Source organism: Rhinatrema bivittatum, chromosome 1 (assembly GCF_901001135.1).
Source record: "Rhinatrema bivittatum chromosome 1, aRhiBiv1.1, whole genome shotgun sequence".
In the NCBI taxonomy this organism is placed as follows: Eukaryota; Metazoa; Chordata; class Amphibia; order Gymnophiona; family Rhinatrematidae; genus Rhinatrema; species Rhinatrema bivittatum.
The window spans coordinates 418,742,532-418,755,337 of NC_042615.1; positions in this window are offsets into that span (position 1 = coordinate 418,742,532).

The following is a 12,806-nucleotide window of genomic DNA, read 5'->3' on the forward strand; positions in this document are numbered from 1 at the left end:
ATATCAACCGTCCGGGAGGAACCTGAAGCCAACAGGGGTCTCTGGAAATAGACCTCCTAATGTCATGGGCGGAAGTGAATCTTCAAGAGATCTCGGCCGTCCACATTGCCGGGAAAGACAACGTCACTGCGGACTACCTCAGCAGAGAAAGTCTAGATCCAGGAGAATGGAGGCTGTCGACCACAGCATTCCAATTGATAGTAAACTGTTGGGGAACACCAGCCATGGACCTCCTGGCAAACCGGTCCAACGCCCAAGCACCCAGTTTCTTCAGCCGCAGGCGGGAACCCCAGTCTCAGGGAATCGATACCCTGGTACAGACCTGGCCACAGGAGACTGTTATACGCCTTCCCACCGTGGCCCCTATTGGGCACAATCATCCACAAGATAGAACACCACAGGGGACCAGTACTTTTAGTGGCCCCGGACTGGCCAAGAAGACTGTGGTACGCAGACATGCGAAGACTGCTGACAGGGAGCCCCCTGCCGCTACCTCCACACAGAGACCTGCTCCAACAGGGACCGATCCTCCATGAGGATCCAGCTCGATTCTCTCTTACAGTCTGGCCATTGAGAGGACTCGCCTAAGGAAGAGCGGATACTCGGGGGCAGTAATTGACACCCTACTTCGAGCACGCAAGTTCTCCACATCCCTAACATACATAAGGATTTGAAGAGTATTCAAAACCTCGTGCGAGGGCTGCGACATCATACCATGCTCTGTCAAAATTCCTGCGATTTTGGAATTCCTGCAGAAAGGCCTTCAGAAGGGATTGTCTCTCAACTCCATCAAGGTACAGGTGGCCGCATTGTCATGCTACGGAACCAAGAGCAAGAGCGGCAGCATAGTCTCTCACCCGGATGTCTCCCGCTTTCTGAAAGAAGTCAAGCAGATCCAACCACCCCTGAAGTAACCGGTGCCTCTTTGGAATTTATTTATTTATTTATTTATTTAAATTATTTTACTATACCGATACTCAAGATGCGGTCTTATCGTACCGGTTTACAATAGAACAGCGGAAACCAATTAACAACTATATAGAAGGTAAAAGTTACATCAAACAGGGAATCTCAACCTGGTCCTAGATTTCCTAGCAGGAACCTCCTTCAGACCTCTCCGCGGTTTGTCTCTCCGACTATTAAAACTGAAAACAGCCTTCCTGCTGGCAGTCTGTTCGGCCCGTCGTATATCCGAGCTACAAGCACTGTCCTGCCGAGAGCCATTCCTCAGACTCACCCTGGGAACCATCCAATTACGCACAGTTCTGTCATTCCTCCCCAAAGTGGTGTCTCACTTCCATCTCAACCAAACCATCTCGCTACCATCGCCAGAATAGCATAAAAATTCAGAAGAGGCTCGAAGTCTACGCCATCTCAACATCGGCAGGCTCCTAGTCCGATACCTGGGAAGGTCGGAATCCATACGAAAGACGGACCATCTATTCGTCCTTCACAGCGGGAAGAAGCAAGGGGAAGCGGCCTCGCAAGCAACCATAGCCCACTGGATCAAAGAAGTCATCAAGGTGGCCTAAGTAGCAGCAGGCAAGCCACCGCCTTTACAAGTCAAGGCCCATTCTACTAGAGCCCAGGCAGTGTCCTGGGCGGAAACCAAGATGCTATCACCCGCCGAGATCTGCAGGGCAGCGACATGCTCCTCCATCCACACCTTCTTCAGGTTTTACTGCCTGGATGTTCAGGCTCGGGAGGACACAGCATTTGCAAGGGCAGTACTTAGTGGGTCATAGGCAGCCTCCCACCCGGTTCGGGAGTAGCTTTTATACATCCCATTGGGCCTGAGTCCATCTGCTACACGCTAGGAAATGGAGAAATTACTTACCTGATAGTTTTGTTTTCCTTAGTGTAGACAGATGGACTCAGCATCCCACCCACAGCTGCCGTTACTCATGGAATTCTCGGGGGACATCCCCGGGAGCGAGTGATTCACGGGTAAGCCATGTTTTCCTTCATCTAGGACACCCATGTTTCTCGGTTGGGGGCACTGGCGGTCTCCAGCTATAGCCAATTCAACCAATTCAAATTAATTAAGTTAACCAAGTTATAAAGTTAATCCAGTTATCCAAGTTATAAAGTTAATCAAGTTATTCAAATTATTCAGTCATACATATATCCACAATGCTTTTCGAGGAGAATACTGAAGAGCTGCACTTCCTGCAGGGGCATATGTACTAGGGCTGACGTCAGATTGAAATCTGATCCATCTCCAACTGCTATCAGGAGTACACTATACCCATTGGTCCTGAGTCCATCTGTCTACACTAAGGAAAACGAAATTATCAGGTAAGTAATTTCTCCATTGTTCTGCATGTGTGACCAAGGTGAGGTATTTTGCATATAGTTTCTGAGGAGGTATCTATAGCAGACTGGCTTGTTTTGTTTTCCTAATAGGAGGTTGTGAGTCCCTGTGCTGTGAGTAATAAAAGGGAAGCTTTGGGTCCTGCTGATGCCTCAATCATCGATACCGGTGCGGCCATCGGTGCCGCCAATCCATCCATCGATACCCTCGATGCCTGCATTGGTGCCCTCGATGCTTTCATCGGTGCCTCCAGTAGCTCCCTCAATGCCTTTAGAGTCCAGACCAGGACCTTCGGGAATACCTTCATCCCGACCTTCTCAGGTTCCTAGAGGGATAGGTGTTGATCGCTATGACACCTGGACTTACGATTCGTCCCCAGACACCGATGATTTACCATCACCACCCTCTCCTACTGAAAGCAGGAAGCGTTCTCCTCCAGAGGACTTATCCTTCATCAATTTTGTGAAGGAAATGTCTGAATTGTTCCCTTCCAATCACAGACTGAGCAAGACGATAGAACACCGGGTGCCTGCTCACAGGGATGCCACACACCATCACCACCAGGCTCCCTGAAATAACCAACAGTGATGAGAAAGACAGAAAAAAAGAAAAAAAAGGTGAAAGAATCCATCTGGAACTGAGAGGGGAGTGGCGGTGAGTGATCCTCGATCGGGAGACCCGCCCCCTCTGACGTCACTGAGGACTGTGATGGATGTTAAACGGCGCCAGAACACCGGGTGCCTACACACAGGGATGCCACACACCATCACCACCGGGCTCCCTGAAATAACCAACAGTGATGAGAAAGACAGAAAAAAAGAAAAAAAAGGTGAAAGAATCCATCTGGAACTGAGAGGGGAGGGGCGGTGAGTGATCCTCAATCGGGAGACCCGCCCCCTCTGATGTCACTGAGGACTGTGACGGACGTTAAACGGCACCAGAACACCAGGCGTCACACGCCAAAGGGGCACTGCAAAGGGGCACTCCCCTTTGTGTACCCCTTCGTGCATCCCGTAGTGTTAGCCATTCCCCTTGTTCTTTTATATCCCTTGTTAACAATCCCCATATTTAAATGTTTAATGTATTTGACAAAGGTAACGCATGAGTTCCTGCAAATTTTGTTTAAATGTAAGCAAAATGTAAACAAAATGTGATATGTAAAATCGAACACTGGTATATAAAAATAAATAAATAAATAAATCAGATGATGGAGCTGTTACAATTTCTGGATGCTCCCAAAGAAATCACATCCATCCTTATCCATCAAGTTCTTTTGGATCTTCTCAAGAAGAATTGGGAACATCCTGGTTCGGTAGCACCAGTTAACCGGAAAGCAGGTACCATATACTTGATCCAGTCAGCTCCAGGGTTCCAGAAACCTCAACTGGATCACCAGTCTGCCCAAAAGAAGGCACGACGCTCAAAACCCTATTCTTCCTTCCCTCCAGGCAAGGAGCAGAAATTCCTGGATACCATTGGTTGGCGTGTCTTCCAGGGATCAATGCTAATCTCTCGGATCGCCTCTTACCAGATTTATATGAACCAGTACATTAGGGTCCTATTCAAGCAAATACAGGACTTTGCAGAGTCCTTGCCTTAGCAGTTCTAGGAACAGCTACAAACCCTGGTTCACAAAGATTTTGAAGCAGGGAAACACAAAATAAGGTCCTCTTATGACATCTTCGACACCGCTGCCAAGGTTTCAGCAGCTGCTATTTCGGCCTGGCTTAAGTCTTCGGACTTGCACCCTGAAGTCCAGAACAGATTGTCCAATCTGCCTAGATCGGAGACAATCTGTTTGGTGAACAGATCCAGCAAACTGTGGCGCAACTCAAGGAGCATCATGAGACCCTTCGCCAAATCTCTCTGATGCCTTCTGAATATTCGACCAAACAACTATTTAGGAAGGACTCCAAAAAGTCATTCTACCATCCAAAGAAGTCATATCCACCACCATCTAGAGGTCGCTCTACAAGGCCTTTCCAAAAGGCCCAGTCCCGACAACCTCGTAAGCAAAAACCACAAGCAGCTCCTCAGCCGGGACCTGCTTCCGGTTTTTGACTCCTGCATACAGAGCAGAAGCCAGCTTCCACTACTGCATGTACCAGTGGGAGGTCGATTGTGTCATTTCAACAACATATGGCTCACAATCACAATTATGGCTAGGACCAGTGGGTCCTAGCCATAATCTCTCAAGGTTATCACCTGAACCTTCTCTCCATCCCACCAGATTCCCCACCTCGGCTAACGTGGGGAACATCGGACCATTCATAACTACTGGACCAAGACGTCTCCCTCCTTCTTCAATCCAGAGCAATCGAACCAGTGCCCTACTCCCAACAGGGCCTCGGATTCTATTCCCGGTACTTTCTAATACCCAAAAAATCAGCGGCATTCGTCCAATTCTGGACCTGCATGCCCTCAACAAGTATCTCCAACGAGAAAAGTTAAAAATGGTAACCTTGGGTTCCCTCCTTTCTCTTCTGCAAAGAGGAGACTGGCTCTGCTCTCTAGATCTCCAGGACGCATACACCCACATAGCCATTACTCCATCTCATCGGAGATTTCTGAGATTCCTGGTAGGCCCAAAGCACTATCAGTACCGAGTGCTCCTGTTTGCCCTAGTGTCTGCACCACGAGTCTTCACCAAGTGTCTCGTGGTAGTACCAGCCTTCCTCAGGACCCAAGGTGTTCACGTCTACCCCTATCTCAATGATTGGTTGATCAGGGCTCCCACTCAGCAAGCTGCTCTGTCGTCCCTACATCTTACCTTACACACTCTGATTTCACTAGGATTTCTCGTCAATTACGTGAAATCATGCTTAGTCCCATCTCAAACTTTGTTGTTCATAGGGGCAGACTTGGACACCTTTCAAGTAAAGGCATTTTTGCCTAGACAGCGAGCTCTCATGCTCATTTCTCTCGCACACCAGCTACAGTCTCAACACCGCTCAACTGCACGCCATTTCCTCATCCTGCTGGCATGCATGGCATTCTTGGTACATGTTACCCCAATGGCCCGCTTGGCCATGAGAGTCATGCAGTGGACTCTAAGGTCACAATGGACTCAATGCATTCAACCACTATCAACCATTGTCCACATCACCGACCCACTTCGTCAGTCTCTAGCTTGGTAGGAAAATCAGACCAATTTCATCCAAGGCCTACCCTTCCAGGCTCCAGATCCTCAAATAACTCTCACCACCAATGCTTTCAACCTCGGTTGGGGAGCCCATGGTGCCAATTTGCAAACCCAAGGAGCTTGGCCTCCAGAGAAAGCCAAATACCAAATAAATTTCCTGGAGCTACGACCAATTAGATATGCTCTCAGGGTATTTCGAGATCGCCTGTCCAACCAGGTCATCCCGATTCAGACAGACAATCAGGTGGCCATGTGGTACATCAACAAGCAAGGAGGAACGGGCTCCTACCTACCATGTCAGGAAGAGGCACAGATACGGGCAGAGGCCCTTTCCCACTCGATGTACCTCAGGGCCACCTACTTGCCGGAAGTGGACAATGTGTTGGCAGACAAGCTGAGTCACACCTTTCAGCCGCATGAGTGGTCTCTCAACCCCACAGTAGTGGACTCAATATTCCAACATTGGGGTTATCCTCACATAGACCTCTTTGCGTCACCTCAAAACCGCAAAGTAGAGAACTTTTGCTCTCTCATTCGCAGTCAACACTCACAGCCAAGAGATGCGTTCTCCCTCTCATGGGCCATCGGTCTCCTCTATACATTCCCACTACTTCCACTTCTCTCAAAGACTCTCGTGAAGCTACGTCAGGACAAGGGAACCATGATCCTGATAGCCCCTCACTGGCTACGCCAAGTGTGGTTTCCGATTCTTCAGGACCTCTCCATTCGCAGGCACATTCCCCTGGGAAAGGACCCGCTTCTGATCACCCAGAACGACGGGTGCCTACGCCACCCCAATATTCAGGCCTTGTCCCTGACTGCCTGGATGTTGAAAGGTTAATTCTTCAGCCACTCAACCTTTCAGAACCAGTTTCCCGTGTCCTGATTGCTTCACTGAAGCCTTCTACGAGAAAATCTTATTTTTACAAATGGAACAGGTTAAGTCATGGTGTTCCTCACTGTCACTTGATCCTTTTACCTGTTCCACCTGTCAGGTCTAAAAACTACTTCCATCAGGATGCATGTCAGTGTGGTAGCCGCCTTCCATAAAGGTATTGGGGATGTGCCCATTTCAGTACAACCCCTTGTGACACGCTTTTTGAAAGGCTTGCTCCACCTTATACCTCCACTGCGCCCTCCAGCCCCTTCTTGGGACCTTAACCTGATTTTGGGTCGGCTCATGAAACCTCCATTCGAGCCTCTCCAATCCTGCGATGTTTGCTACCTTACATGGAAAGTGATTTTTCTTCTAGCAATCACTTACGCTCGCAGAGTTAGTGAGTTACAGGCTCTAGTTAACTATCCGCCTTACACTAAACTTCTGCACGACCGGGTAGTACTCCGCACTCACCCTACGTTTTTACCTAAGGTAGTATCAGAGTTTCACATTAATCAATCCATTATACTACCAACCTTCTTTCCCAGGCTTCATTCTAATCCAGGAGAACAGGCTCTGCATATCTTTGACTGTAAACGGGCTCTAGCATTCTATCTAGACCATACAGCTGCCCTCAGGAAAAGCACTCAATTGTTTGTTTCTTTCCATTCCATCAAATTGGAGGGGCCTGTGGGTAAGCAGACTCTCTCCTCCTGGTTAGCGGACTGTATATCCTTTTATCAACAAGCAGGCATTCCACTTCAAGACCGTGTTAAAGGCACACTCTGTCAGGGCCATGGCAACTTCAGTAGTGCACCTACGCTCGGTGCCGCTTCCTGATATTTGTAGGGTTGCTACCTGGAGTTCTCTCCATACCTTTACAGCCCATTATTGTTTAGACAAGGCTGGAAGACAAGCTTCCATCTTCGGCCAGTCTGTCTTGCGCAACCTTTTTGCAACTTAATATACCAACACCCTGCCGCCTGCCTGTTAGGGTTCAAGATGCCCTCTACTAAATTCCACCCCAATTGTTGTGCCTCTTGCATGTCTTTGGGTACATTTGGTGTATTTCTCGGACATCTTCAGCTCGGTACTCACCCATATGTGAGGACTACCATCCTGCTTATCCTGTGAGAAAGCAAATGTTGCTTACCTGTAACAGGTGTTCTTACAGGACAGCAGGATGTTAGTCTGCACGAAACCCACCCGACATCCCGCAGTGTTGGGTTTATTACATTTTCTTTTTTTATTTTTGGCACTACCTATAGCTTTAAACAAGACTGAAGGGGGACCCCTGCTGGCTACAGGTTTAGTGCCATGCTGCGCATGCCTAGTAGGTGCCAGTCAAAGTTCTAGAAACTTTGACAAAATTGTTCTGTGATTGGGCTCCATCCTGTGATGTCACCCATGTGTGAGGACTAACATCCTGCTGTCCTGTGAGAACACCTGTTACAGGTAAGCAACATTTGCTATATACTGGTTTAAAAGGCTGCCCTGACCTGTGCTTGTGCCATGCTGCATAGTCACCTGCAGGATAATTTAAAAAAAAGAGAGAAAGAAACTGCAGGAGAGCTAGAGTATTTCCAAAAGATGTTTATTTGGTTTATTTAAAACACTGGCTTAAGAAACTGTTCTGATTTGTTTTAGTGCCTTGCTATATACTCACCTGCAGGCTAATTAAAAGAAAAGCAAGCTGCAGGAAAACCCAGAGCCTTAATAGAAACAGTTCTTACCTTCTGGGATTAAAGAAGACTGGTTTAAAGGACTGTCCTGAGCTATGCATGTACTCAGCTCTGTACTATGCTGCAAGCCAAGTTAATTGAGAGGCTATTGGGAAGCCTGAAATCTACTTAAAGTTATTCTGGGTTTTGGGGTGGTTTGGCACTGGCTGCAAAGGGCTGGCCTGGGTTGGGTATCAAACTGCAGTGTACCCTCCCTGTGAGTTAAGAAAGGAAGCAATTATGGACAAGCCAATGTTTCACCACAGAAGTGCTAAACTTTCTGACTCTCCACTTAGTCAGTATTGGAATAGGGGAATCATGGCCCAACTGAATGCTTCTGAGGGCTTAGATTCACTGCTTTAAGTTTATTGGAATTTTGGGTGTTTTTTCCAGCAGCAGCAGCCAGTGCTGGTAGAATACCTGAGCCATGAGTGTCTCTGAGAAGCCTAGTAAAAGATTGGGGGTTAAATGTTGAACTTCCAGTGAGCTGGGCTAACATCACTGTCAGCAATTGAATGAGCAGTTACTGCATTAACCCTGAAGAGCTGGAAATGTGGCATGTTCGGGTTGTTTTGTTTTACTGTAAAGGTTAACCAGGTGAATTGTAATTCCTGACTTGGGAGGAACAATATAAGACACTTTGAAGGAAGAAGAAGAACTTTGAATAAATTTACATGTGAACTGTCTTCGTGCTTGAAGAAGAATAAACTACTTACAATTTATAAATAGCTGTTGATTCTGGACTCTAACACCAAGAGTATGCCTTGCCTTAAGCAGAGGAACTTTGGTGGAGAAAGGCACTCTGAGCCTACACTGAAGTGCACTTGGTAGAAGGCACAGGAGGGTAAAATAGGGAGACTCTATAGAGAGCTGGAAGGAAGCAGTAATGAAAGGATAGGAGGTGCTGGTACTTCCTGCACTACCTTTTTCCCAAGGTTTGAGGCACTGGATATGCCCAACCTTAGTCCAAATAACCTCAGCCTAACGAAGAGTGACTGCTAGGTTGCTTTTTGCCCACAGGTATAAACCTTACACAAGTGGCCCAGTACTTCTGGAAGCCACCCTAAGCACTCGCCAGGAGGAGTGGTTCGCCACAGAGGTGTAGTGGTGTTTTAGGGCCTGGTGTAATATTTGAGTGTTACCTTTTCATAGGTAGGGTTGTTAATGTTTGAATGCTGGCATTTAGTCCTCATTAGTAAACACAGAAGCAAAGAATTCATTTAGTCTTTCTGCAAAGGCCTTATCTTCTTTAAGAGCCCCTTTAACCCCTCAGTCATCTAATGGTCCAACCGACTCGCTCACAGGTTTCTTGCTTCGGATATATTTTTAAAAGTTTTTATTAGAGTTTTTGCCTCTATGACCAACTTCATTTCAAATTCTCTCTTCACCTGTCTTATCAATGTTTTACACTTAACTTGACAATGCTTATGTTTTATCCTATTTTCTTCAGATGGATCCTTCTTCCAATTTTTGAAGGATGTTTTTATGGCTAAAATAGCCTCTTTCACCTCACCTTTTAACCATGATGGTAATCGTTTTGCCTTCTTTCCACGTTTCTTAATGCGTGGAATACATCTGGACTGCGCCTCTAGAATTGTATTTTTAAACAATGTCCATGCCTGTTGAACACTTTTAACCTTTGCAGCTGCACCTTTCAGTTTTTTCTATTTTCCTCATTTATCAAAGTTTCCCTTTTGAAAGTTTAGTGTTAGAGCTGTTGATTTACTTATTGTCCCCCTTCCAGTTATTAGTTTAATTTGATCATGTTATGATCACTATTGCCAAGTGGCCCCACCACCGTTAACTCTCTCACCAAATCCTGCGTTCCACTAAGAATTAAATCTAAAGTTGCTCCCTCTCTTGTTGGTTCCTGAACCAATTGCTCCATGAAGCAGTCATTTATTACATCCAGGAACTTTGTTTCTAGCAAGTCCTGATGTTAGATTTACCCAGTCAATATTGGGGTCATTGAAATCTCCCCTTATTATTGCACTGCCAAATTGATCAGCTTCCCTGATTTCTCTTAGCATTTCATCATCTTTCTGACCATTTTGTCCAGGTGGACGGTAGTATACTCCTATCACTATACTCTTACCCAGCACACATGGGATTTCTACCCATATAGATTCTACTGAGCATTTAGACTCTTGTATGATCTTTATCCTGTTGGACTCTACACCCTCCCAGACATAAAGTGCCACACCCCCACCAAGTTAATCCTCCCTATCATTGCGATATAATTTGTACCCTGATATAGCACTATCCCATTGGTTATCCTCCTTCCACCAAGTCTCTGGGATGCCAATTATGTCAATCTCATCATTTACTGCTATACACTCTTAATTCTCCCATCTTATTTCTTAGACTTCTGGCATTACATTACAGACATTTCAAAGTGTGTTTTTTGTTTGTATTAACAACCTGCTTTTCAGTTGTTAGGGATAATTTGGAAATCATTAGTTTCAGTGATTTTTTACATATAAGCACATGGACTACATTTGCTTTTATTTGAACCTCTCTGTTGGGGTGCCCTAACTCTCCTATTTCATTAGTATCCTTCAAGGATACATTTCTCCGAACCATGCACTGCTGAGTGACTGTTCTAGTTTAAAAGCTGCTCTATCTCCTTTTTGAAAATTAGTGCCAGCAACTTGGTTCCACTCTGGTTAAGATGAGTCCATCCTTTCGGAAAAGTTTCCCCCTTCCCCAAAAGTTTCCCCAGTTCCTTACAAAACTGAATACCTCTTCCCTGCACCATCGTCTCATCCACGCATTGAAACTCTGGAGCTCTGCCTGCCTCTGGGGACCTGCATGTGGAACAGGAAGCATTTCAGAGAATGCCACCCTGGAGGTTCTGGATTTCAGCTTTCTACCTAGAATCCTAAATTTGACTTCCAGAACCTCTCTCCTACATTTTCCTTTGTCGTTGGTGCCCACATGTACCACAACAGCCGGCTCCTCCCCAGTACTGTCTATAATCCTATCTATGTGACACGTGAGGTCTGCCACCTTTGCACCAGGCAGGCAAGTTACCAGGTGGTCCTCATGTCCACCAGCCATCCTGCTATCTACATTTCTAATAATTGAATCACCAACTATGATGACCGGCCTAACCCTTCCCTCCTGGGCAGTAGCCCTGGGAGACTTGTCCTTAGTGCAAGAGGAAATACATCACCTGGAGAACAGGTTTGTTTGATTATAGATGTCGCCCAGTACTACCTTGCTGTCTGTGTAAAAGTGGACTGCATTGATTTGAATGTCCATTTCTGTTGTTATCAGTTCTATCTCCACTGCTAGCACTGCTCCGCATAATTCCAGACATGGTATGATGTGGTTAGCCTGTGGTGCCAACTTTGCCTTACCAAAGATGAAGCCTATGTGCAGTGTTCCTTTCGCATCTGTCACTCTCAGGTAGGCTACTGCAGCTATGGCTTGCCAGATGCATTAGAGAAGATGCAGATCTCTTTGCAGCTGGCAGTGTCGAGTGGCACTGGAACATAGGTGCGTGATATGTGGAGTTGTTCAGGTATCTTTAGGGAGCTTCTTCATTTCTCCCATTCTGGCTTCACTGCCTGAAGTAGTGGGGTGTCCCACTCAGCAGTGCTTGCTGAGAGCTCTCTCAGCAATGCCTTTCCTTGTATGGTGACTGGAGCCACAAACCCCAGTGGATCATACAGGCTGTTGACTGTGGACAAGACACCTCTGCGAGTATATGGTTTCTCTTGGGTTCATGAAGGTGGTGAAGTGTTGCTTTGTCTCTGGTTTCTTTTTCAGAGTCCTTTGCAGTGACATGAGCCATGAGAGTGCTTGCTCCAGATTGTTAGGAAGTCGGGGTCTGGGCATCCGGAATGGGAGAGGAGCTACCCAGCTGTTGGCTTCATCCTTGGAGAACTCTATCCATGATCCTCAAGAATTCTCTGTCTTATACAGAAAGATTAGGTTTGTCGTCATCCTTGGGGACTTGGAACACTAAGCTCCTCAGATGTTCCCCTACATCTGATGGAGAAGTGATCTCGCTGATAGTTGAATTGAGATTCAGCTCCTCACAGCTTAAGATCTCCTTGGTGTCAGATGGTTGGGATATGGTTCAAATAAGGTCGGGCTTCCATTCTCTGAGACTTGTGTGGCATATACACAAACACTCGGCCTCTTTGTTTGGTTCAGGTAGACCTCACCGACTATCACCCATTCCAAGAAGAGGCGGTAAGCATAGGGAGTGGTTTGAGGACCATCACATATCTCCAGGACCTTGACTAATGCTGGTGCATCTCTGTCCAGTAACAGCAATGGTGGAAACTGATACATTATGACTTTTAGGTGAGAATGGTGTCAAGCAGCTTCTGGCGTGGGAATCTCATTCCTGTTGTCAAGCACCTGATTGCACTCGATGAGCGTAGGTAGGTTTGACTTGCTGCTGCCGTCTATCACCTCTATTACGTATCCACTTGCTCTTCTCCCCATCACTTGGGAGACCCCTGAACAGGTTTTGATATTGTAGGAAGAGTAGTCGCTCTGGATATTGAACAAGTCAAAGAATACTGGCCTGGCCAGAGACCTCTTGGTCGGCTCACCTAGGATGACATACATTTTGACTGCTTTCTCAGGCTGATCCCCAGGATACACTTTGGCTAAGCATATCTTAATGCAGGATCTTCTGCTATTATTTCTCCCACACACTTTTGTGCATTTGGGAATCAATTTGGGTTCTGAAGTCCGCTCTGCCTCTTCCTCCCCGCTGTGGTTTGGCCTAGG